We start from the raw sequence: 24,971 nt of genomic DNA, 5'->3' as shown, positions 1-24,971 counted from the left end.
GCGGCAAAGAGCAGTCAGCCACTTAAACGCACAGCGCGATTCCTCTCTACACTTGCACGGGCCATCTCAAGCACGGAATACAGACTCCAACTTGAGGGGGCTATCCTGTAACTCTCTTAAAAGGCCAAGGTTTTACAACGCTTCCTGCAAAAGTACTTTATACAACTTGCAACACTTTTAAATCCGTTTCTCCTGCATTACTTAAATCTAAAAACGTTTTTGCAGCTCAATATTGGTATTGACCCAGCATACCTAATCGATTAGATGAACATTCCTGAACACTGGGGAAGAAATCAAGGCAGGGGAAGCATATTAGGGCTGGCTGGCTGGCTTCAACTTCCCCTCCGACAGGCTTTAGAAGAATGCGCAGCAGCAATATCCGCCCCATGGAAACCATTACCGGGTTACTTGAGAACCTGTGATTTTTTCCCACCCCCTTCCACCCGAGATTTTGGCTGCAGGAGCGATACATGAATCGTGTGTGATTCATGAAGCAAGCCCCACATCACAAGACAGACAAACAAGTAAGAAGGAGGAGAATCGCTGCTGTACACACATTTCTCAGAGGCCTGTGCCTGCGCTCGTTGACGGAGGCGCGCAGGCAAGCCTGCACATGGTTAAACCCGACACTCCCTCACTCCTGTCGGAACGAGGGGGAGAGGGGGCACAAGCTGGTGAACTGCCAAGGTCAAGCCTTGTACATGACACGACCTTACACTGACTGCCTTGCCTTTCGCTGAAGGACTTAAAAATAGCTCCTGTCCCAAGAAGCTTGCAAATTCAGAGGCGGTGTGCATTTGGCGGGGGGGGGGGCTGACAATGTCAAAAATAAGGATTTTTCCTGCTCATTTCAAGAGGCCAGATGTATCCAACTGCCCTTCTCCCTTCCCCTCCTCTGTACTTTTCTGCTCACTCTGGTAACCCTCACCAAAACAGTAAAACCGTCGTTATAAAAGGTTGCGCAATGGGAAGGAATGAACTGGGGGCCACAAATCACTATAAACCTGAGGTCAGAGCACTCGAAATGCAGGAATTTAGCAATCCTGCAAATCTCTGCTTCTGAAAACGTATCCCCGTTTCTTCATTTTCTGCTTACTGTTATCTTGGAGAGCTACGAAGTCTTTTTCCTTACAAAAACAACACGACTAAGCGGCCGACTGAGAAGAACGACCCCCTTCATGCCTTCAGATCGAGATACTGTACACAGCCCTTCGTGCATTTAATGTAATTAAATACCACAGGCGCTGAGGAAAACCAAAAATATATGTGCATCTACGTGGCCAGACTGCTGGCACTGCTGAGCTGAAAATGGGATGAAAGAACAAAACATCTCAACCATTCTGCGCAAGCCTACGGAAACAAAATATTTAAGCCATGCCACAAACGCAAAATTCATAAGCAGTCCTAAATATAGCAAGGCTTTTGTCACGAAACAGAGTCCAAATGTTTTCTCCGACGGCTGCCAAATTCTCAGCCCCACTGTTTTGCTGGTTAACTATCTGTGAGAAACTTTTGTGGTTTGAGACCCTCCCCCCCCCCAAGTCGGTCCAACAGGCCCGTGCACTTCCATGTGCTAAGAAAGGAATTCTGTATCCCTCGTCTTTTCCAAGAACAACAGACCCCCCCCCTCCCCAAGCTCCTCTACATGAGCATTCGTGGAAAAAAAAATTGGCAAGCATGATTCAAAACCTACGACACGTACTGTACAGTAACGGATAAAGACGCACACTGAACAGGCAGATCGGACAAAAATAAATATTGCTGCCACCTCCACTTGCCCCTGCCCCCGCAGAAAACGTTTCTACATGGCTGGTATCACCCCACCACCAACACCACCACACAAATACACTGTGATGTTTGTGACTGCTCTCTTTTGTGCACTTTGCTGTTATCTGCGTTTCACAGGAGTCCGCGCCTGTTTGCCAGAGCTCTTTAGAACAGAAGCTCCCTGAAATGAGATTTTCACAGTGATGAAGAAAATAAAGGATCATGAACACTTACTATAAGGCCTACAGATCTAAATCCAACATGCTTAGTTCCAGCGCCTAAAAGTTTACTATAGAGTGCTGACAGAAGCACCTTTTGCGACCACGGACCAAAACTCTAAACTACTGACAAAAAAAAGCCTTTTAATTTACCTCAAGGTCTGGGGAAAAAGAAATTAAATGATGCACATTGTGCCCGAATGAGAGCAGAAAACCCCATTAGAAATCCAGAGGCCTGACACAGAGAGAGTCCCAGGAGAGGTTAGATAATTACAGGCCCTGACACTTACATGCCCACCATGAAATACTGACTGGTAATAAAATTTAATACACACATGAAAATGGAAATGGTTTAGGCTTCATACCAGGAATACTAATCTCTTCCCTTAACAGGGAGCATAGACTGGACCAATTAAGAAGTCTGACCTATTTCTACCATCACAAAATGGTCAAAACCAATATTTGATGGCTGGTACCCAGCAGATGAGCGGCAAACTTATTGGCCTTTACTCCCAAATCCAAACGGGACAGGATGGACCGGCCACTGCCAATCTGTGTGCAGCTTTTACTGTACTTCAGCTAAAGCAAAAAGAGCTGACCGAGCATAACAGAAAAATAAATATGCCAAAGGTAACAGAAACTGCTAGCTGCTCTCCTCAAGTGTGTCACTCATGGGACTCAACAGTGACCACAAAACCACAAATATACCCCTACACACACACACACTTGTATTTCTATACTTGTCAGGGCCTCTCATTGACTCTTGCTCTATGTTTATGTACTATTCTACACTCTGCCAAAACTAAGCCCCGTAGAGGGTGAAAACAGACCCGAAACAAACCGTTTCAGGACTCGCACATTTTAAAGACAATGCTATTCGTGCAACAGCTGCCCTGTTGACACCTTGCAGTGCCCGGTTCTTGGCAGCTGCCACTCTGCGAGGACATGCGCTCGCATCTGGTCCTCTGAAATGTAGCGCACCCGCATGCACGCACGCATCACTGTCGCACACTTAAACATGAGCTGCATCTCTCCTGGCATTAACACATGACCCTCGCCTGCACCACAGAGCTTCCTGTACCAGTACTTCCTGAACAGGAGCTCTGCGACCTCCGTTTAATCACCAAGGTGCCTGACCTCGTCTGGGGGATCCGCCGCCAGTCAGTCGCCTTCCATTTTTTTTTTTTTTTACAAATCGAGATGCTCCCGACGGGAGAACTGGATCACGCGGTGACGCGTTGGAGAAATTAAAAAAAACGATTTCAAAAACACAGAGAGTGGATGTGGTACTTGTAGCCAGCTGGATGAGAATGCAGCTCTTTCTATATTCAAGCTCTTCTCCATTCCTGCATTTTCGCAAACGAACACAGTCGTTAGCCGTCCTGAAATGGTCCAACTTTCTGAAACTTAAATTCGCAAAACCTGAAGTCTCACGCTCTCAACACTGAAGAGATTCAGTTATCACCACCCATCAGCAAAGGTGATTTGCTTGACTTAGAATAACAGAACATCTGGCACACAGTGCTGGCTACCATACAAGAGCCCAGCAGCCCAGCACACTTGGCACTACGCAAAACCACTCACTCCCTTTATTTCCACCCCCACAACACTAAGAATTCCTCTCTTTGGCAACACCAATTCTTTTTCCCACTGGAGCCCCTTCAAAGGTGTCAGTACCTCTGGCAAGACCTGAAGGGGCTCGGTTCTTTACTCATCACTGCAGGAAGCAATCGCAGTGTTAAGAAACCCGACTGCTCCCTGCCAAATTCTCTCTCTCACCTCTCACGGTGTAAGAGAACTTGCACATCCAAGGATTCTGTGTAACAACTCCATTGTGCCAAAGGCCTCGTAGTAATAGCTGGTGATTAAGACTGTTAGATCAGAACACACGGAACGTGTACTGCAAGACAGAGGTTGCCGGATTTTTCCTCCCGAAAAACGCCAGGGCCGTTGCCCCACAGCTCCACGGTCCCGGGTTCGAAGTAGCACCGTCTGTGAGGAGCCAGTGCACGACCCCCTCTCTTCACGACGATGTTCTACAGGATGTGCATGCTAGATAGGACTGGAATCCTATTCCGGCTACGTCCTGTGGCAGCGGGGGCAACCGGTTCATGCAGCAGGCTTGTCCAGCGCCTTGTAAGGCCTGCGCGCGCTGGGCAATACGACATGCCTGGCACAGAGATGGCAGGCCGGTTCTTGGGCTGGACCGCATCGCCACTCTCTACTACATGCTTAAATGCCCCCCCACTGAACCCTGCGAGGAGGTTTTTTTTAAAAGCTAAGCAGTGTCCACCCTTGCTCCCTTGAGCTCTCTGACCAAAATAAGACTGCAGGACAGAAGAGGTTAAGAAAGAAGCACAAAAAAAAAAACCCAGCAGGGTGACTGGAAGGAGAACCGAAGTCTATTCCGCAGGCGTCATTGTCCTCTGCTCAGCAATGGGAGGTTATTTCAGCGCTCATTACCTTGAGACCATTAGGAAAGACACAGTCATCGGCGGCGGCTATGAGCATCGCGTAATTTAAGACGAAACTACGGTGCGGCGGAAATTGGAAATAAAATTACACCCTTGCCTTAATGCATCATTACCCATGCTAACCGACCAGCAGGTCTATCGCACCAGAGGTGCCAGGGATACAATCTTACAAAGCTGAAACGCCCCAGCAACAGCTCCAGCTCCAAAAGTAATTTTGCTGCTATCAGGCCTCGTATTGCCAAACCGGACTTGTATACGTCGCATACAAAGCCAACTAATGAACAGGGGAGAGAAAGCAAGATCAAGATGGGGAAATCCTCCTCCCTATCCCTAACATCACGCTCTCGAGAACAGCTGCTACAGGAACACTCAATTACCTCTCTGAAGCAACAGCACAGGAGCGACGCACGGTGTATCATGGCGTTTTTAAAGCTCGTTTCCCCAGACGAGTTACAGGGTTTTACCTAACCGCTCCATCAACAGAACTTCCCTACGGCCGGATCCTGAATTATTTAACTGATAATTAGCAGGATCGATATAATCCTTCAGGCGCCTCCTGTGCCGAAGTCCACACTGGACCGTACCCAGCAAACCCGCTACATCGTCGGGGGCGTGGATCAGAAATGCTGAGCTCTACACAGAGAGGCCAGGGAATGGAACAACCCCACTCCTGCAACCCCAGATTATGGAGAACTTTTGACTAAATTATTTGGACCAATAATTATAGCTTCATTTGTACAACTGGACCCGTCTGCCAGGCTTATAGATGACTGATAAACCAACTGGACCGGGACTACAGAACTCCAGTTTCTCCTCCAGCTGGAGGAACCACCTATTGACAACAGTGCTCCGAGTTTGTGCCTCTCATTCCTGTTCCTTTTTTATTAATGTACTGGTATACCATTTAATACGAACAAGGCAGGTCAAACATCCCCTATTTAAAATAAGCTGCTTAAGATCACGTGAGGAAAACATTGTTTATTTGCTCTGAAACTTTTAAATCAATCAACCCCCCCCCCCCCCCCCATGTGTGACGTAACACATGTGGGACTGAAGAGATGAAGATCCTGCTGTGTACTGTATATAACTCATGCCTTTGGGGTCAGGGACCAGCCTGGCGATTCTGTGTGCGTTTCCCTGGCCCCTCTGGAGCTGCATGCGTGATGTGGAGGTGTGAGCAGCAGGCAGGACTGCAGATGGCGACTGGGGTGGGAGGAGAGGATACCAGCAATAGTGGAGGAATCTGCCATGAGCTCCAAGTCCTGGGCCCTGAGGCCCACACATTCCAGCCTTGCTTAATTAGGTGATTGAAGCCTTAATTGAACTGCGCCTCTGGATCACTCGCCTGTTCCTTCTTTCTCCTCAAAAGCTTGGAAGTTTGTTAGTTACAAAATACAGCAGTTCCAAGTCAACTTCCAACATTTTAAGAGCTGAAAACAACCTATCATTCTAAATGAACCCTGTCAATAAACTGGTTAACGGTTCAATTTGTTAACCAAAAGCTCGGCTGGAACACAAACCTGCTGGTTTGTGAGCTTCTGGGAACAGGACTGGGAACCGTAGAGCACAGAATGAGCACCAACACCTGCTCAGTCATCAGCTCAAGAAACATTTAGGGATTTTCTCGATGCTGGGGCAATGCTGAAAGTATTCCATTCACGCAATCGGAGACAAAAGCATTTATCTTGCGGAGGCGCTGAGCTTGAGACAACAACAACAACAACAAAAAAAAAAGATCAACGTGGACTTAAGAGATTCTGGAAAGCTAATTAACCTCCACAATGTCAAAGACTGTAATTGTCAGGTGTGAACGTGCGTGTATGTTTCAAAATAATGAAATGATAACCAACGAGGAATTGTTAAGCAATATAAAAATTGCTGCTCACACAAATGGTCATTTGTTTTTCTGTACAAACACAGGACCTAAAGAATGTGCCAGAAAAAGGCACAGGCACTAATTTTAGTAGCTATGATAAAGGCTTTTTGAAAAAAAAAAGACTGTCGCAGGCCACACTGAGCAATCTTGAGCTTTAGAGTGAACTTAATTAGACCCTTGAGCATGTGAACTTTTTCTAATTAACAGCTGTCTCGTTAAAGCCCAGGCCTGACTAATTAAGCCGCCCCTACAAAAGCGGAGAGTATCTGTTATTATAAGCTCGATTTCCTCGTTCTCTTTCTCCTCTCGATACGCCACCCAAAAGACCTCGCCGCACTTCCACCGACAAAGGAAACGCAAAGAGACGAGTGGCGTGTTTCCCGACGTGACCCGCTCGTTAATTACCACAAGATCGCCGGTCGGATAAATGTCTCCTTGCCTCCGACGCGAGAAAAAGCTCACAGAGGCCCTCATGAGAGGCTGACTCCACGAGCACGGGGGCCGCCTGTGTACCTGCCATTTCGTGTGAAATTAAGAGCCCGACATCAGGCACGAGTGTTCGCTCGGCCTCGCTCCGTTTGTGAACAACCTGGCGTCAGACTCAAACTGAAACTATGGGGGGGAGAGAGAACCCAGCGATGTCTTAGCTCTGAGAACTCAGGCCAGGCGGGCTCTCGGGGGCCTCGCAGGTCGTGAAGAGCCGGGACGGGGTCTAGAGGCGCGGCTCTTCTTCCCCGAGGCCCACGGCACGCTATCGAGGCCCGCGGGCCGAACCGGGCCCCCGCGGGCCGAGCAACCCATCACCCAGCACTGATCTCGGGATTTGTCGAGCGGCGTTTCTTGTCCGAGGGAACTCGGTCGGGGCCTTCGCTGCCAAACAGGGGACGGAAGAGGCCCTACAGCAGGGACGAGATTGCAAAGAGGCTCAGCCCCCCCCAGCCATATTCTACCAAGAAGAAAAACACATTTCTGAAGCGTGCCCATGACCAGGGTCATGCGCTAGGATCTTCCTCTTCCTCAACAAAAAAGGAGAGAGAGAGAGAGAGAGAGAGAGAGAGAGAGAGAGAGAGAGAGAGAATCGCGCTCGGACAACGACTCCCGCGGCCCGTCTCCTCCCCCCCCACATTCCCTAGAATAGATGCAAAGTCCCTCATTATCCGGGGCCGCTCTCCCTAAGCCCATCCATATTCAAGAGCAGCAGCAGCAGCAGGCAGCTCTCCCCTGCCCCCGGCCCAGCGAGAGCGCGGACAGGACCCCGCCGTACGGGTGCCTTGTTAGGAGCCGAGGCGGTTTCTCGCCAGGCCAGAGGACTGGGGGGGGTTTGTGGAGATGTGGGCGCCTCCCGGTCCCCTCTTTCAGGAACTTCGCTCTCAGCAGGAGGAGGAGGAGGAGGAGGAGGAGGGGGGGGGGGGGGGGGGGGGAGAGAGAGAGAAAGAGAAGGCGGTGTTGGTGGGGGGGCACACGCCAGACATTTCCACAGGAACAAAGCCGACCTTGACCTTGGGAAGTCGCCTCTCCTGGCTCCAGGCCGCGCTGAGGGAACCAGCGGGGGGCAAGAGGACAGGGCACTGGCTCTCCCCGACACTGTAACAGGAAGGCTCTGCGCTCAGACCCCTCGCAGGCCCCAGCGACGGTCGGACATGCACACCCAGCGGCCCAGTTGATCCCTCCGCCACCACAGACGCGTTGACGCGGGGCGACCTGGGCTGAAGCCTTTAAACAGCGCCGGGGTGCGAACGGGCGGCTCCGTCACCATGCTGGGGGGGGCACGAGCCGCTCTCACGGAGAAGGCTGGCGGAGAGCTCCGCTTTTAAAAGAGAGCTTGATAGGGGGGGGGACTTGACAGCCGAACGGAGAGTGTGCATTGGCACACAGCGACCCGGGGGGTGCTGAGCTCGGGCGTGCGATTTTCCGGGGAGACGCCCCCCCCCCCTCCTCTCTGTCTCTGTGCTTCAGTTCTCGCAGGGCTGCGAGCGAGCGAGCGAGCGAGCGAGCGAGCGAGCGGGCGCGCGGGCGTTCGAACACCTCCCGGAGGAGCGGGTGCCGCGAGCGCAACGCCGAAGAACGTCTAACTGCCCGCGCGCTTTTCCGGGTTCTGACGAAATCTGTTCGTCAGTTTTATATATAATATATACATTCAAAAATCTCACTTTTTTATATTTTTATTCCTGTTTTGAAGTGAAGCACGCGACGAAGTACACGTTCACGCTTAGGACGTGAAAAAATACAAATACAGTAATAATTGTAGTCAGATTTACGGGGCCATTTTAATGGTGTCGAAACAGGACTCTAATTCCTCTGACTATTAAGGCCCTGTAAGAATTAAAACAATGACAACCGACACCAAAATGTTTTTTTTCCCCCCAAACGGCGCGACCTCCTTCATTTCAGGCTAACAAAAACGATGAGGCACCGGAATAAACAAGGTGAAATTAATTTGCAAAACACTCCAAGACTCGTCAAGAGAGAGAAACGAGCGGGGTCCTTCTTGTTTTGTACAATATAAACTTACCTCAAAAAATGCCTCACTCTCCTCTGGCGAAATGTTCGTTTACTGTTATCAGCTCAGTGCGTTTCCCGTCCACACTTGGTCGATAAACGCGAAATAAAACGTAAGATAAAAAAACACACACGCAGAAACAACGCCTGAGAATACAGTTTTAAAACAAAACGCTTAACGTATTCAGCGAGACCTCCTCCTGCTTTACCTTTTAAAAATGGTGGTGCGGTGAATTAAAAACAAAACGAAAATAAAACACTGTGGGGCCGGTGCCAGAATGCGAATGAAGCAATTAACGTTTCTTAATTAAATTCCGGTGACACGTCCCGCCCGCCTGGCACGCCGAGGCCCGACGGCGCGCGCGCTCGGCTCTACTCCAGCGCGAGGAAGTGTTGTTGTCGTCGCGCGCGCCGTACGCACTGCTGCAGGAAGTTTTTCAGACTAATGAGACCCCGTTAACGCGGAATCGATTACTTCAGAACTACGAACACAACCACCAAAAAAAAAGGCTTCCGACGCCCCTGAGGCGCTCGTCTTTTGACTGCTTTACAAGCGTTTCGGATTAGAAGGTCCGCTGTTCAGCCGCTTGCCTGCAGACACAAGCGCCGGAGAACCACCAGTAAAAGAACCGAGACGCCGTTACCGATATGTGCCACTACCAAAGCGCAATGGTGAGGATATTATTTACTCATGTTCCTTCTTGGGTAAATAAGACGAGGGAAAGTACCAGCGCCGAGCTGCGGTTCCGAGACAGTCCTGCAACATCAGCCCTCCACGCTGAAGACTCGTGGTGCCTGATGTCACCGCAGCACACGGAGAAAAACAAGCACAATATTGAATATTACATGACGGGTTTCATGCACACACGTCCATAAATACCCGACAGAGCGGATAAACGCCCCTTTTCGTGTTTCAGAGGGTGCCAGGTACCGAAAGTGACACGGACCGCTGCTTGAGCTGGTTCGGGAACTGCGATGGAGAGTCTATTGTTTAGGACGCTTGGGACTCACTGTCCTTACAGTTCATCAGCAGAGCCCCTGGGTCCCGGGGTGACGGCTCCCCTCTGTGGCCCAGTCGCCCCTGACATCCTCGGCGATGTCACCGGAGTACGGGGGAAGAGGCAAGAGGAACTCGTCGTACAAAGCGCGCATGAGCCTCACCTGTAACACCTCCCGTGCCTGTCTGCCGCGAGCAACGCGAGACGAGCCACAGGGTAACTGTAGAAGCGTGCGCGAGCGGGACCCCTCGGCCGAGCACCTCCAGCGCGCGGACCGCGTCTGTAGAGTCGGGTTCAGCAGCCACGCGAGCTCGCGAGCACAGGGCAGCGGAACTTTCAACCCGGGGGGGGGGCACATTAATTAAAAACACTCCCCCGTGGGGCGCGGTCCGGGCGATCCCGGTCAATCAGCAGGTGGATAGAGGACGGCCGCCACAGAAATGCAAACAAGCAAAGCCGGACTCGAGCGCGAGGGAGCGGCGAGTTGAAGGTTTAGGAATCGCGTTTCGAAACATCGGGTGTTCTTACTGCACCGGCGGGACACCGGGTCGCATAAATCGGCGCATCTTTTAAGTCGCTTTGCACAGAAGCTTTAGACAAATGAATAGCAACAACGAGCTAATTGCAATGCAATTAAGACAGAACAGCACGCGCTGCAACAGTTTCCACCTGTGCTGGGGGCGAAGCCGCACCAACTACACGTCAGGGCGGACTGAGAGGCAGAAGCGGAGAATATATTAAAAGTAAATATCACTCGCTCCTCGGAGTATTTGCAGACGCCAGAGTCTGCGCCGGGCACATCTCTCGGGGAGAGCTACAGCCTTGAGAGATCCGATGTCGGTCTTCCACTACAATAACCTACCAGCGCAGGAACAATCCCTCTCTAACACCGGGGCGACCAGGGGTCCTTCAGCCACAGCGTGCGGGAATATACTAATAAATCAGGTTCTCTCTCACGGGCGACACTGTCAGCGGCTGCAAGATGCTGTTGTGATGATCATGAACAGTGCTCGCCAGGAAAGATCGGTAGAGCATCGAGCGCTCAGTAAACTACAGAAAAGGGCAAGATAAGCGTTTTTCTTTGTTAAATCACCTCAAACTTTTAAGCGGTTCGGGGCTTGTCAAATGTCTTCTTGCCAATGAGCACTGCCTTGTAATGAATGACTCCACTACACGGGGAGGCTGCGGGTTCTAAGGAGAGACGACACGACAGTGACCGAGACCAGCGTGACTCGCGCAGCCACAACAAAGGGTTTCAGGGGCCCGAGACAGAATCGTACAGATCTGCACATCTGTCCAAGGTACGCGGCGCAATCTCACGCGTCCGTGCAAGCGCTGAACTTTTAAAGAGGAAGCCGATGAAAAGCTTGTGATCATGTCATTCGTAGTCATTGTCATTATTGTATTGTCATATTGTATTGTCATACGTAGTCGTAGTCATTCATAGTCTTTCACGAGGAAGGCGCAGGGCAACCAGCGTCTCCGTTTCCAGACCGGAATCCGCTCGTTTGAAAGCACATCATGCACAACCGTCTGCGAGCGCCCGAAATGTAGGCTGTCCACAGGGTGCGAGGTGGCACTGAATCCAGCAATCGTGACCCCCTTGCCGGAACACGTCTCGTACGATCGCGCACGATCGGCTCAGGGGACGGTCCCCGTGTCCTGCTGTTGTCAGACCGTTTTCCGGCCAAATGACCGCTCGCAACCCGAAGCAGAAGCCGTCGAGAGACGGCGAGGCTATCGAGGTGGTGTCTTTCCTCAGGCTGCATCAAGCGAACGCGCGACCTCCGCCGGCACACACCTGTCTCCCGGCGGGCCGGCGGCGCGATGACCGCAGACAGGAGCCGCTGTTTAAAACAAGTTCCGTGGTGGTGGGTGGGGGGTAGGAGCACGCCGTCTTCACAGCGCTGATAACAGAGAAGCCACTGGGGCGCGGGGCATCGCTGGCGAACGCCGGAGAAACTGCAGCTCAGCCCAGTGCCGACCAGGAAGCGCTCGGCAGTGCCCGTGCCTGCGCAGGGAAACGGGACTGGGCGATATCGCGGTTTAGCAACAAAGCGTATCTGCAAACTAGGGAGATGAAATGCAATTTTGGCACCTACGGCTAATTAAAGCTGATCTCGCTGCAACGCGCTCCATGAACTAACTTTCTGCTTTCCCGGAGAAGACGCCGTGGTGATCGTGCATTTCACCCCGAAACCCGGCAACACCCGGAGACACGACGAAGGAGCACGACCCGGGGGATCCAACAAGCCCCCCGTCCCCGGAGAAGCACGTTCACTAGGGAAACATCATCATCCGACAGCCACAGCGATGGAAGTTCAGGGGGGACCGGCGAAGCAATTATGCGATCGCGAACACCAGCGCGGACAGCGACTGGCTTGCAATACCCGTGCAGTCCTTGCCAAGAGGGATACGGGGACATTTTATAAGACGATAAAATAACTACAAGTCCAGCAACTTGCGAAATCCGGACCCCGCGCGCTCGCCAGACCGCATCGGTGGTAAAAGTCTCGTGTTTGTTTCTCTGTGTTACTCAGTGGGGCTCCTCCGGCGAGCGCGGACAGGCAGTGCCTTACCTGCGCCGGCAGACCCCGTCAGGTACGAAGCCAGGAGCAAGGGTGTTTATTTACGGGGGAGATTCCGACCCCCCAGTCCCGGAATCACGAAACAAACAAAAAAAAAAAAACTCCTGCCGTGTTGTACACTACAGTCCTCAAACCCTGTGCAGTTACAGCAGCAGCAACAACAACAACAACACTACAAGTTCTCCTCCGGTCGTGGCTCTCAGGGATCAACGAGAACAAATCTGAAGGCACACCCCCCGCGTGCCCCCCAAAACCTGAGAGCAGCCACCCGGGGGAGGCGAAGCGGCCCCACGCAGTTCGCAGTTCGCAGGGGGAGAAGCCTCACTCACCTAGCCCGAGCTGACGGATCCGTCGGCGGAGAGTTCTCCTCCGATCCCAGCCAAACAATCCAGCGTTCCCGTCTCCACATATGCACAACAACAGCGGTGATGATGATGATGATGATGATAATAATAATTAAAAAGCCGCACCCGCGAAACAAGGTTCGAGTCGGCTGTTCTGGGCGCTGGGGTTGTAATCCTTTGCAAGCGAACGACTGCGCACCGAGCGCGCCGCTGGTTTCCAGAGCTCGGCTCGCTCGCTGGCTCGCTGCTGGAGCGACACCGGAGGGGGGGGGGGGGGGGGCGGCGCGCGCCCCGCTTCGCGGACACGCCCCCCCCCTCCCCTCCCTGACGCGCGCGCGGGCGGCTCGCCCGGCCAATAGCAGCTCGCCGGCGACCGCCCCCTCTTCTCTCAACCCCGCCTGCCATTAACCCTTCAGGTCACCTTCGCTCCCGTCGAGTTCTGTTTCCAGACGAAGCGCCCCGTCTCGGCGCCACTGCTCTGCCCGGCGCAAAGGGGGCAGTCAGGCGTCAGCGGCAGGACCAGGCCGGGGAAGAACGGATCAGTCGCACCTGGGCTAAAGGGCTGACGGACAGCTCGGCTTTGGAAGCGCCGCAGCTACTGTCATTCCAAAACACAGCGAGGCTTTATATCAAAGAGCAGCTTGGAGAAGAAGGAGAAAAAAAACAACAACCCGTTTTCATTTCATCTGTTGCCAATTTTGTTTTCCCTCCGTTTTTCCGTCTCGTTTTGTTTTCCAGTTCGCGAGAATTCTTCTGATGCGACTTGAGGTTTTCGCTGGATCTGAAGTACAAAGCGTCTCGCTTCCCTGTGAATCGAGGCGCTATCACAGGGACGCCAAGCATTCATTCCGCTGCCAGTTTGTAGAGCAAAAAAAAACACAAAACAAAACAAAAACAGAAACGAAGGCAAACTTTCAACACGTGGGCCTCGAGCCACGCCGTGACAATCCCGTCAGGGCAGCTGGTTCCGATCCACAGACCCCGAACCAGGCCCGTCACCCTCACGCCCCGCACCGGGCAAGGGGGCCCGTGAGCGAGCGATCAGACTGGCGCCGACTCCATGCACGTTAGCCAGGCAGGTGCAGTGAATGTTAAAGCCGCGCTCATGTTAAATGAGCCCAGCCCTGATCACGCCAAGCCCCGCTCCTCGCCGCAGAGCATGCTGGGGATCGACAGTGCCAACGATCAGCACTTCGACTTCACCCCAGACCTGGCTGCTTTGCCCCGCCAGGCATCCGCTGGACTGGGCCTGCCGGGCCAGCAACGCCAATCTGTCACTTTCGAATGATCTTTGCCACTTGATAAAAAACCAGGTCCTCGGTACAGCACCTCATCCCCAGGGATACACCCGGTTGGCAGTGCATTTTCTCGTCCGGTCGCTTCCTGGTAGTGCAGCTTACGGCGCCTATCGAACATCAGCCTGCCGAGCTTCCAGGTGTGGGTGAGGTCAGGCAGGAGGAGGGCAGAGGTGCTGTTGTAAATGCACCACACTGGCGGGAGAACAGGTACATTCAGCCATCTTCTCACCACCTGATCCAGTTCAGGGTCACTGGGAAGCCAGAGCCTATCCCAGCAAGCACCGGGCACAAGGAATCGACTGTAATTACTAGAGGGATTAGTGAAGCACTGGAGCTTCCAGTCCATTACAGGATTTGCACATAAACAGCAGTTTAATTGTTTAATTAACATGGCAATTAATTGAGCCATCTAATTAAACAGTGGCCATATCAAGTAATTGGTATCGGAATGAATTTGAAGGTTGGGTGTCTTGTCTATCCAGAGTGTTAAAGGATAAATCCCCCCCACCCCCATAACTGCCAGCAGCTACATCACCCTGCAACTCGCAGCTGACAGCCCACTAAAACAAAGCAGGTATGAGCCTGGCCAGTACCTGGATGGGAGACCTCCTGGGAAAGCTAAGGTTGCTGCTGGAAAAGGTGTTAGTGGGAGCAGTGGGGGGCGCTCACCCTGCGGTCTGTGTGGGTCCTAATGCCCCAGTATAGTGATCGGGACACTATACTGTAAAAAAGGAACTGAGTACCTCTGTGGACCATGAAAAATTCCAGAGCACTTCCCAAAAAGAGTCCTGTCCTGTCCTGGCCAAATTCTCCCCCTGGCCTTTACCTGTCATGACCTCCTGATAATCCCCCTCTCTGAACTGGCTCCATCACTCTGCTCTCCTCCCCACGGAGAGTACTGGTGCATCATCCAGGTGGGGCTGCACACTGGTGGTGGTGGAGGGGATCCCCATGACCTGGACAGCGCTGTGAGTGGAGTGTCCAGGAAAGTGCTACAGAAGTGTGAGGAATTATGATTTTTACCGCCCCCCCCCGGTGAGCTCCTAGAACAGACATTTCGTTGCCAGCAACTACTGCTCCACGCTGTACTGCTGTGCATTTGATAAATAAACTTTGATTGGATTTGATATATAACAATGGGAATTTCTTCACACGGGGTAAGGCCTCCACTCACCCTAAACTGAGGATCACCAGCTCCCCTCCCAGCTGGAGAAGACAGAGGATCCTCTCCAGGTGACTAGGCTTCGGATCCAGTCCTGATCAGCAGAGACGAAAGCCCAGTGAGCCGAGGACGCCGCTGTGTCCGCGAAGTTGAAATGAAACATTGATCTAGAAAGGAAGAAAATCCAACACTTGGCAAAGGGCCTGCAGGTAGTGGGAAGAAGAGATCGCTTGGAGAGCAGAATTAACATTGTAATTGAGCAGAGTTATTTGCATTTTAAGAACCAACCTGCCAAAGTGGTTTAATTAAATTCCACTCTATTAGAAACCCAGCAAACACACTTTATAAAGATCTTAAAACTCTGTTCCTTATGGCAATGGCAAGGGCTTCGCATCTAGCAAAGCCAAACATTCACATTCCACATACAAACACACCAGATTCCTCTATTGCACCACAGGGACAATGTATATACGTCCGCCCACCTTCTTCCTGCTGTATCCAGTACAGGATGAAGTGGGGGAGCCGGAGCCTATCCCAACAAGCAACGGGCACAAGGTGGGGGATACAGCCGGAGAAGGAGTGTCAGTCCCCTGCAGGTCAAACACACACACTCACACCAGGACCAAGTTTCCAGAAGCCAGTTAACCGACAGTCTTAGGACTGTGGGAGGAAACCGGAGCACCCAGAGGAGAGCCCCATAAACCCGAGGAGAACATGCAAACTCCACGCAGACAGCACCCCAGGAACTGAACCCAGGGCCCCAGTGCTGCGAGTCAGCAATGCGGCCCACTGCGCCACCATGCCACCCTCCAATGCATATACAATCCTCCACAAATCACACTACACAACATGGATACCTCTACACTGCAGTGAAACACAGTACTGAGCATCAAAAGAAACTTAACTCTCTTTTTGTTTTAGGAAAATAAAAAATAAGTCATTTTCCTGATGGTGGATTTACAAATTTGTTACAGCTGTAAGAGGTGGGTTTCCTTTGATGCTCAGTATACAGTACGCGCATCTTTTGAAATGTAACGTGACAGCATGTGTTGCAATTAAAAAAACATACACTGTGCCTCTACTTTGGTGTACCATGATTTTCCATGGTTGTAGTATAATTGCGTGTGTGTAAAATAGTTAAATGGCTTTGCCTCTTTCCTGATTAGATGCTTTGGATTTTCAGGCTGCAGAGCAAACAGCACCAGCCAATGTTCTCTGCGTAAACACAAGGAATAATGACAATGCTGCTATCTCTAAATCATTTCAAAATCTGTCGGGGAGCCAGTGCAGGGTTCTGAGCACTGGGGTAATGTGTGCAGAGATGTGTGTGCAGGGATGAACCCTGACAGCTGGATTTAGGTGGGATTTCTAATGGCAATTCTGATTTTACACAAATGCTAGGACATAAGGGTTAGAACACCAGGGTATAAGTGTATACATGCATATATGCAGATGGAAAAAACACACAAGAGGGAAGAAAAATAAGAATTTAGGAAAGAGGCCAAATAAACAAACCCAGTAACAATGAATACACATACTTGCAGGCAGATGGAGAGTTGTGTAGAGCTTGCACTACCACTTTCCTGCAGAGAAGCTCTATTTCACCAGTGACAAAGCTCTCCAGTGAAGCACAGAATTAGGCTGCAGATAAAAGGCAGGCTCGGAGGCGAGACCCCCAAGTTCTCCCTTGTGAACTGCTGTCCTCAGCTATCCCAGAAGGGCCTGGATATTTCTGTTCAGTTCAGTGACCGTTAATAAACCCTCAGTTTCTGCCAGTCAGTTTGCCTTCCGAGCCTGGGCTTCAGGAACACGATTTCCCCGATGAAGGAGCTTACAGTGCAGGCAGGAGGGATTGTGGATGACCCCCTGACCCCGCAGGGATAAGGTGAGCAGGGCTGTTGTGCGTGCAGTAAGCAGAGTGCGTAATTGGTATTGACGAGCATGGGGGTACAGGACATGGGGGGGGGGGTCACACAGGGTGCCATATGGCTCACTAGCGATGCTTATGTTTCCGTTGCATTAGCTGACGTCATGTGCTTCGTAGCCCTTGCCTTCCCAGGGTGCACAACAGCAAAGTCGCCGAAAGGTCAGAGCTCCTTATGGAGCTCCAACAGCAGCTCATCCTTTTTTGATTTTCTTAAATAAGGTATTTTCAGGGAAAACCTTCCTTAAGATCAGATCAGATCACTTTATTGTCCATATCCAATTTCTTGTATTAGTTATGTGTCTTTTCGCAGATCCCAGCTTGCTCTCCATGAGACACACAGACAGGGAGAGAAGCTGGGGGTCAGAGCGCAGGGTCAGCCATTTATACAGCGCCCCTGGAGCAGCTGGGGTGAAGGGCCTTTCTCAGGGGCCCAACAGAGTAGGATTCCTCTGCCGGCCGCGGGATACAAACCAGCAACCTTCCAGCCATTAAACAGTGGTCTGGGTAATTGAATAGGTCACATTTCATTGTCCTTCATTCTGGTCCCAATAGCAGTACTGTTCCAGTGCTAGAGCCACTCTTCGGCAGGTCTGGTGATTTGATGTCGATTTAATTTATAATCTCAGCCAGGGACATCTGCCTTTACTCCGTGAGCGCCGGGGAGCCGCGTGGGCGGAGAGGCTGCCATCGCCCCCATTAGCCGACGGTATCCCCGCGGTGGGCAGCGGCGCCCCCTCTGAGGCCGGCATGAAATGAATCACCAGCCGGCCTCGCACGGCGATCCGCAGTTCTGTGGACGATGGAGGAGGGGGGGGGGGATTTCCCAGGAGGGACTGGGGACAAACAGCGGGAGATGATTGCTCTACTCTGTATCCTGAGCTGGGAATTCAAATAGGGACAATGTGCGGCATTTGGGATGCATGAGCTTTCCGTGGCCGGAGCGCTCTCCCCCCGGAAGAGGGACGTGGCGAGACTAAGTGATTCTGGAGGCTGCCTCGTGTCGGAATCGCCGGCGAAGGCTGGGAAATGTGTGCTCCGGTATCTGGGGTCGCGGGGACAGGCCTCCTGGGACACCGGTGAGCACTGTGACTTAATGCCACATGAATTCTAATCTTAGTGATGATGTTTACCGAAGGGACGTACTGGGAGGGGGCGGCGGGGGGGGACTGAGCCGGATGAAAAGAGCCCACAGCCGTGACGTGAAGGACAAGACTGGCCAGGGCAGCCCAGCTGCAGTGACATTCTATACACGAGACGAACCCTGGGTGTAGCGGCGGGGGGATCGGGTTAGAGCTGGTGTGACGTTATTGGCACAAATTACAAAGGAAAACACAGAAAGCCTGGGAGACAGGACTGACGCCCCGCGGGCAGAACACCCCACTGTGGGCACTAATAATTTGTGATCAAGGCGCTGTAGCTTACTCTGATGGCTCCGGTCAGTGCAGCCTGAGGCACTGCTGCTGGAGCGCACGACGAATGCTCAGGAGGGGAGGATCACATCGTGGATGGACTGTAATAATAATTAATAATAATGATTGCTTACACTTATATAGCGCTTTTCTGGACACTCCACTCAAAGAGCTTTACTGGTAATGGGGATCCCCTCCACCCCCAGTGTGCAGCCCCACCTGGATGATGCACCAGTCCTCTCCCCACACACCAGCTCTCAGTGGGGAGGAGAGCAGAGTGATGAAGCCAGTTCAGAGACAGGGATTATTAGGAGGCCATGATTGGTAAGGGCCAATGGGAAATTTGGCCAGGACGCCGGGGTTACACCCCTACTCGTACTGGGATTTTTAATGACCACAGAGAGTCAGGACCTCAATTTTACGTCTCATCCGAAGGACGGAATATGTAGAGTCCTGTAGAATCTAGAAACTGAGTCCCATCCAGGGCGGGGTCCTGTAGTCTTGGTCCATGTTAATGGGGAAGGATGACTTCACAGCGCTTTCCCGCAGGTACCCTGTTGAGGAAGACAGCAGACATCCAGGACAGAAGGAGGTGCTGTGCAGAAGCCCGAGGCCACCAAGAGACGTCAGCTGCAGGAGGCCGATTCTGCCTGGGCCTGTGCAGTCAGGCGACAGTCCGAGTGGAGCATCATGGACAGGGAACCCCTGAGGACCCTACATGGCACCAGTTTCTGCAGGTGTCCCCCACATAGCCCAGCCACTTGGTGTCAGATCCTTTGCGCATTCGTAACCCCCAAAAAGCCTTCACTAAGAACACAAGTGACACAGAAACACACTTGGAAACCGACGGGCAGCTCTTCGAGCTCTTAAAACCAACACAGAGCGGCTCTTCTCTCAACCTGACCTTTCCTGACAGTCCTGCCCCTGCCGCATCACAAGACTGGGCACATGTGCTGGTCTTCGTCCCAGAAGAGGGGTCGCGCTCATGCGTGTGTGTGTGTGTGTGTGTGTGTGTGTGTGTGTGTGTGTGTGTGTGTGTGTGTCTGCCGGTGCTGCTCCTGCCGTCATCCTTCAAGTCACATGTGTGCAATGCCAGGAGCTGGAAGCACAGCAGAGGCCTCGTGTCTCCACCAGCAGCAAGAGGCGAGACAGGGAAGGAAGAGGATTCAGCTCAAAACATGTTCTCCTTAAAGTCGCAGACACACCGAACAGCCTCTCACACGTGTGTGTATTCCGGTCTTCCTGTTGACAACCATTCTATTTCCCAGCAGTATTCCCAACACCACTCCCAATGCCACCGGACAGTGGGTGAAAATCCCATTAGGTTCACAAAATAAAGATTGGTCTGTATTATGGGGCGATCAAACATTTCTCCCCCTTTTAAGGCACCATATGCCCAAGGGTGAGAACAGACGTGGAAGAACATGACTTTGAACAGGCAAAGTGATGCCATTTGACTTCTGTTATTCTTTTTCCAACACATCTCACCGTCTCACAGCCCATAAACATTCTCCTCTACTGCTTTATCTTCCTTAAATGATATATATATATAAATTATATTCCTTAATTTATAATCCTCCAATCAGAAGAAATACAGAGTTAAAGAACACAGCAGGTGGAAACAAGCCTTAAAAAAAGTATTCTAGCACAGAAGACAAAGGTAATATAATATAACATATAATAACCAAAATATATATGTGTCATAATTTTCTGCCCGTGAACACATCCCATATTGCTGTTGAAAAATATTGTGTTCTGGGACACAGCTGGATTTGCAAATTCCTAAGTCATTTAATACTGCATCTAAGATTGCCCGGACAGATCCCCCAGCCAGGACGCAGCAGCGGGGAGACGTCCGCCGGCTCACGTTGCCGTTTTCACCCCTGCAGATAAAACACGCCAGGACAAAACAGGGCTCTGTGGGAAGACACGTGGCAGTCAGCCGGCCCATCCCACGAGACCCGCCCCGGGGAGGGTGAGTGCTGGTCTGTGAAAGAACAGTGTGTACACCTCCACTCGCATCGTGCCCGAGCACGGCCACCCGAATCGACGACCTCGGGCAACTGGGCGACGAGAATCCAGCGCTTTCGCCCCAAAGGAGGGGGGGCGGGGGTGGGTGACACCTCTGGCACTCGGCACTGCCCGTCCGTCAGCGAGAAGCTCTTCCTGTAGCGGCGTCCGGGACAAGGGGAGGACGCCCGCCTCTGGCCCGGGGAGGAGGGCCGGCCGCGGACGGCCACGGCCCTTTCTGCGTCTCCCGCGGGGCGTGAAAGGCAGAGAGCTGAGCGGGATGGGCTTCGAGCCGGGGGGGGGGGCGTGCAGAACCCGCGAAGCACCGGAGCTTGCCGCCAGCTTTGGCACGGCTCGGTGGCTCCTCATGAAAGCGATAGAAGAAGGACAGCAGCCGCCGAGAGGTAACAGAATCGAGAACAATTTCCTGCAAACACAAGTGAAAGGGACATCGGAAAAGCCAAGAGAGAGAGAGAAAAGAATATTCCAGTGGCAGCTGAAAGAAGTGATAAAAGGTTTTTCCAGCACTGCTACAGCAAAAGAAGAAAAGAGGCGTGACCCGGGGATGATGGGAAGCTCAGACGATGAAAGGGAAATGGCCGATACGTTAAATGACCATTTCACTCAGGGGCTTATCACGGAACAAACTGACCACATACCCCAGGCTGAGCAAAGACCGCGTATTATACAGTACAGCATAAGCGCAGAAAAGGCAGATGTGTCCAAGGTATGAAAAGCTCTTAAGTAAACAAATTTCCAGCGCTTGCTGATAAAAAAAAAATGTATGCTTTACTGAAAGAAACAAGAATTTTTCATAGCACGTTCAACTTTTCCAGCAGTCACTCCAGACAGTCAAAACATCTATCGACTGGAACATTGGGAAAGTGTTATGAAAACCAAACCAAGCAATTACGGACCAATTAGTCCAGTTTCTATCACATGTAAAGCTGCAGAAATTCTAATTAGATCTCAACTAGAGAATCGGCAGGATGGCAACAGGTTTCCAGGCAACATGGACTAACAAAAGTAAGTCTCGTTTAACTGACTCATTTGAGTTTTTTGAATGAGAGTTAACTGAAAGTGCACAGACATATAGGATATAATATGGTATATTTAGATTTACAGGCAATAGACACTCAAGGCTATGGTGTTCAATGGGTAGAAAACTGAAGAGATAAGGGGCTTCAGTTGGGGGGATATCATCAGTGGCGTATCACAGGGGTATCTATAAGGACCACAGCTCTACCCAATTCGTGTAAATGATTTCGATTCTGGCATAGTTGGTAAACTAGACAAGTTCACAGATAATGCAAGAACAGGAAGATTTGCAAGGGGTGTAGGAGCTGCAAACGAAAGCCAACAAGACTAAATTCAAGAAGGAGGAGCACCTGTCCAGGTGATGTTCAATACGCACAAGTGCACAGTGTTATATGTACAGTAGGTAGCAGAAATGTGAACTATGGACACGAGACTTAAAAACATCGAGCTTCATGGTTCTGTGTTTCTGTTCACATATGATTTGTGTCTTCTAGACAAAAAAAGAAAAGCAATTACAAAAGCTATACTGTAGGTAAAACCATAGAATTCAAATCAATGGATAATGTGTTAAAATTTTACAGTGCAGTAAGACCTTACTTAGCATATGTGTTTGCCATGTTGCAAAAAGGATTTTGCTGCTGGGAAATCAGTTCAGAAAAGTGACCACAGACAAGGCTGGGCTTTGTCTGTAAGAGCAGGGGTCTGCAGTGCCAGCCAGGGACTGCCAGCAGGCTCCCTACAGTAACTCTCTTAAAGCAATAACACTCGACCAACTGGGAGAATTCGTTAAGCTGGGCTAACGACGCATCGGAAGGTCCACACTTGGCTCTTTAGCACGGTTCCAGTCCTGAATACCCCTGAAATCGAGAGAGGCACACTTCCCACTCCACTCCGTTGCAGAATTCTGCTACAGCTACATTCTTCATAATCGTACTGCTTGACCAGGGGGTCCAACAGAGGAACTGAGTCACTGGCTGTCCTGAAGCCCTGAAGCCCTGCTGCAGTGGAGAGGGCTGGAAGAGCCACAGATTGAGCAGCTCTGATCAAGAACCCAGGGGTGTCCAGATCTGGTCCCGAAGAGCCACAGTGTCCTCAGGCTTTAATTATTAAGCCATTATTAAGCTATAAATGGCTTAATTGTAACAGTTAGTAGCTTTATTACTAGATAATATGCTTTCCAGACTGGTAAATTGGTCACTGATCAATAAAGCCTACCTACTGTATAAACCCTGCAGAAATACAGGTCTCCAGGACCAGGTTTGGGCACCCTTAATCTAGTGCTGGGGAACCCACATCTGGTCCTGGAGAGCCCCCATTCAGTTATTCTTACAGGCCACCCGATTAAGAACACTTTTTGATGCAGCTGATTAGTTAAGAAAGTTGTTCCAAATCATCTCTAAATTAGTTGATTGAAGACAGCACCTGTTTAATTGAATTGATCATAGTTAAATTGGTCTAAACCTTCACAAATTGATGATTTAAAGGCTCCAGGAACAGGATTGGAGACCTCTAGCCTGCCTTTCCACTCATCATGTTTCCAATAAAGCTTAATTCCCATCAAAGGAACAAGAGAGACACTGTTCTATTTCCACACGGCATTTGCTTGAAGCCGTAAACTGTTCTGCCACCAACATCAAACAAATGTTTAAATACAGTGCTCAGCCCCGCAGATACTCTCATTTTATAGTTAATATCAGGGTTAGGATTTCAAAGCTGAAATGAGATGGCAACATGCAAGAGACTTTCGATCAACCAGTTAAAAAAACCTACTTATTTTACATCTAAACCAGTTGGAAGACAATAAGAGGGAACAAAAACAGAAGCTCAATTTTAAAAGCTTCAAATTAAAAAGTGTTCAGATTTTTAGGGCTGAAGGGAAACCTATTCACAACAGCAGGATTCTGCCCACTCCTACTTCAAATCTACAGCCAGGAAAGGTAACATAATTTGCTTAGAAAATCTAAAGTGATACATTAGTCTTCCTGCTGCAGAACAAACAAAACCCCCTTTTTTTCAAAAACAAGCTATTCAATATTTTATAGGCAATCCTCATGTTGTTTCAGACACAAGGCTAATGTCTCAATCGCTGGAGGTCAAATTAATTTCCTGGAGGGTCATAATGCCTTCTGTCTTTTACTCAGCAGTAAGGCATCAGCTCCTTAGTTGGAAAAAAATGATTTTGTTATGTTCTATGTCTGGTGAAAAAAGGTTACCATGGGGGAGTGGGTTTGGTGCACTTGAACAGTCATTTTCAAGTTATCTGAGAATGCACTGCTTTGATTTTGAAACGGCCAGCTGTTTCCATTAGTGTCTGGATTGGCTAATTGTGTTGATGACCTCACACAGGGGAAGAGGAAGTGCAGGCAGGCTCCTTCGACCACGCCCATCTTCCGGCCGCTCCTCTTTCCACAAAACCCTGTATCCAGGCCCCCAGCGGCCCACAAGGGGTGGCGGTGTCTCGCCAGCAGCTGAGAGAGCCCTGGCCGACTGATTCCCCCACCCTGCCCTCAAGTACGACTTCCACAGTCGAGAAGGCAATGGAGACAGTTCATTCTCAGTCTCTGGGTTGCCACGCCCTTGCCAGGGGTAAGTGGTCCTGTAATAACAGATCTGTGGGTGGAAACTGGGCTCAATCCAAGGAATACGAACAGTGACCGATTCAGTAAAGAATCAGCCCTGCGACTTAAGGAGTCAACCTGCCAGCCACAGGTGCAGATCCTGAGCCACAGAGCCACCGCTCCGCCCCGTCAAGAGGAAAGCAGAGGAAACGAGAGGCTCCGCCAGGTAAGGTTCCCCGGGTTCCTCGGCCTGGGAGTCGCTGGTTCGAGGCCGCGCTGTGGGGCTAGTTTAGCATGCCCGAGCAACAGCACGCAGAGGGCAGAAGGGGTGCCCTCTGCTCAGAGCGGAGCAGAGACCGCATCGGCATCGCGGGCAGCGGCGACTCCGATCAGCGCCAGCGCTCCTGCCGGGGCACCGCGGACCCCTGTGATGGGCCGTCCCGCTGGGGGTCCCGAGCTAGAGCTAGAGCCCAGACAGCAGAGCGGGGGCCCGGCCCGGGACACTCCCACAATAAACAGGAAAGAAGAAGAGAAGGAGAAACAGACAACGTCATTTCAAAGCCCCAAAGCCAGGGGTGTCATCAAAAGTGACGCTAATTAAAACAAGAGGGACGATTAATGAGGACCTGTCATCCGACATCCATGAATCACCATCGAACATTTATCTACGAGGCGTATGGGGTCCAACATTTTTTGCCAGATTGCTTTGTTATCTCCCCCTTGGCTTGTTTACAGACCCAGTTCCTGCACTAAATAAGATTAATTGGGCTGCCGGGAGCAACTCCTTTATTTGAGCAGAGACGGC

General features: G+C 51.1%; 1 protein-coding gene across 10 annotated transcripts in view; it reads right to left on the bottom strand.

Moving 5' to 3' along the window:
* The window catches only part of sema6cb (semaphorin 6Cb), a 306,316-nt gene that overhangs the window by 109,728 nt on the left and 171,617 nt on the right, over nucleotides 1-24,971 (bottom strand). For 4 of the 10 annotated variants that reach the window (XM_069184909.1, XM_069184904.1, XM_069184913.1 and 1 more), the window contains exon 1: nucleotides 12,750-13,011. The gene's annotated coding sequence lies outside the window, so the exon portion shown is untranslated. Of the gene's footprint in view, nucleotides 1-8,847; nucleotides 9,033-9,995; nucleotides 10,092-12,411; nucleotides 12,608-12,749; nucleotides 13,012-15,236; nucleotides 15,392-24,971 lie in introns of those variants that run through there. The other 6 variants (XM_069184912.1, XM_069184914.1, XM_069184905.1 and 3 more) reach the window with 5 other exon arrangements.

Source organism: Lepisosteus oculatus, chromosome 27 (assembly GCF_040954835.1).
Source record: "Lepisosteus oculatus isolate fLepOcu1 chromosome 27, fLepOcu1.hap2, whole genome shotgun sequence".
Lineage (NCBI taxonomy): Eukaryota > Metazoa > Chordata > Actinopteri > Semionotiformes > Lepisosteidae > Lepisosteus > Lepisosteus oculatus.
This window is presented reverse-complemented; position numbering and strand designations above follow the sequence as displayed.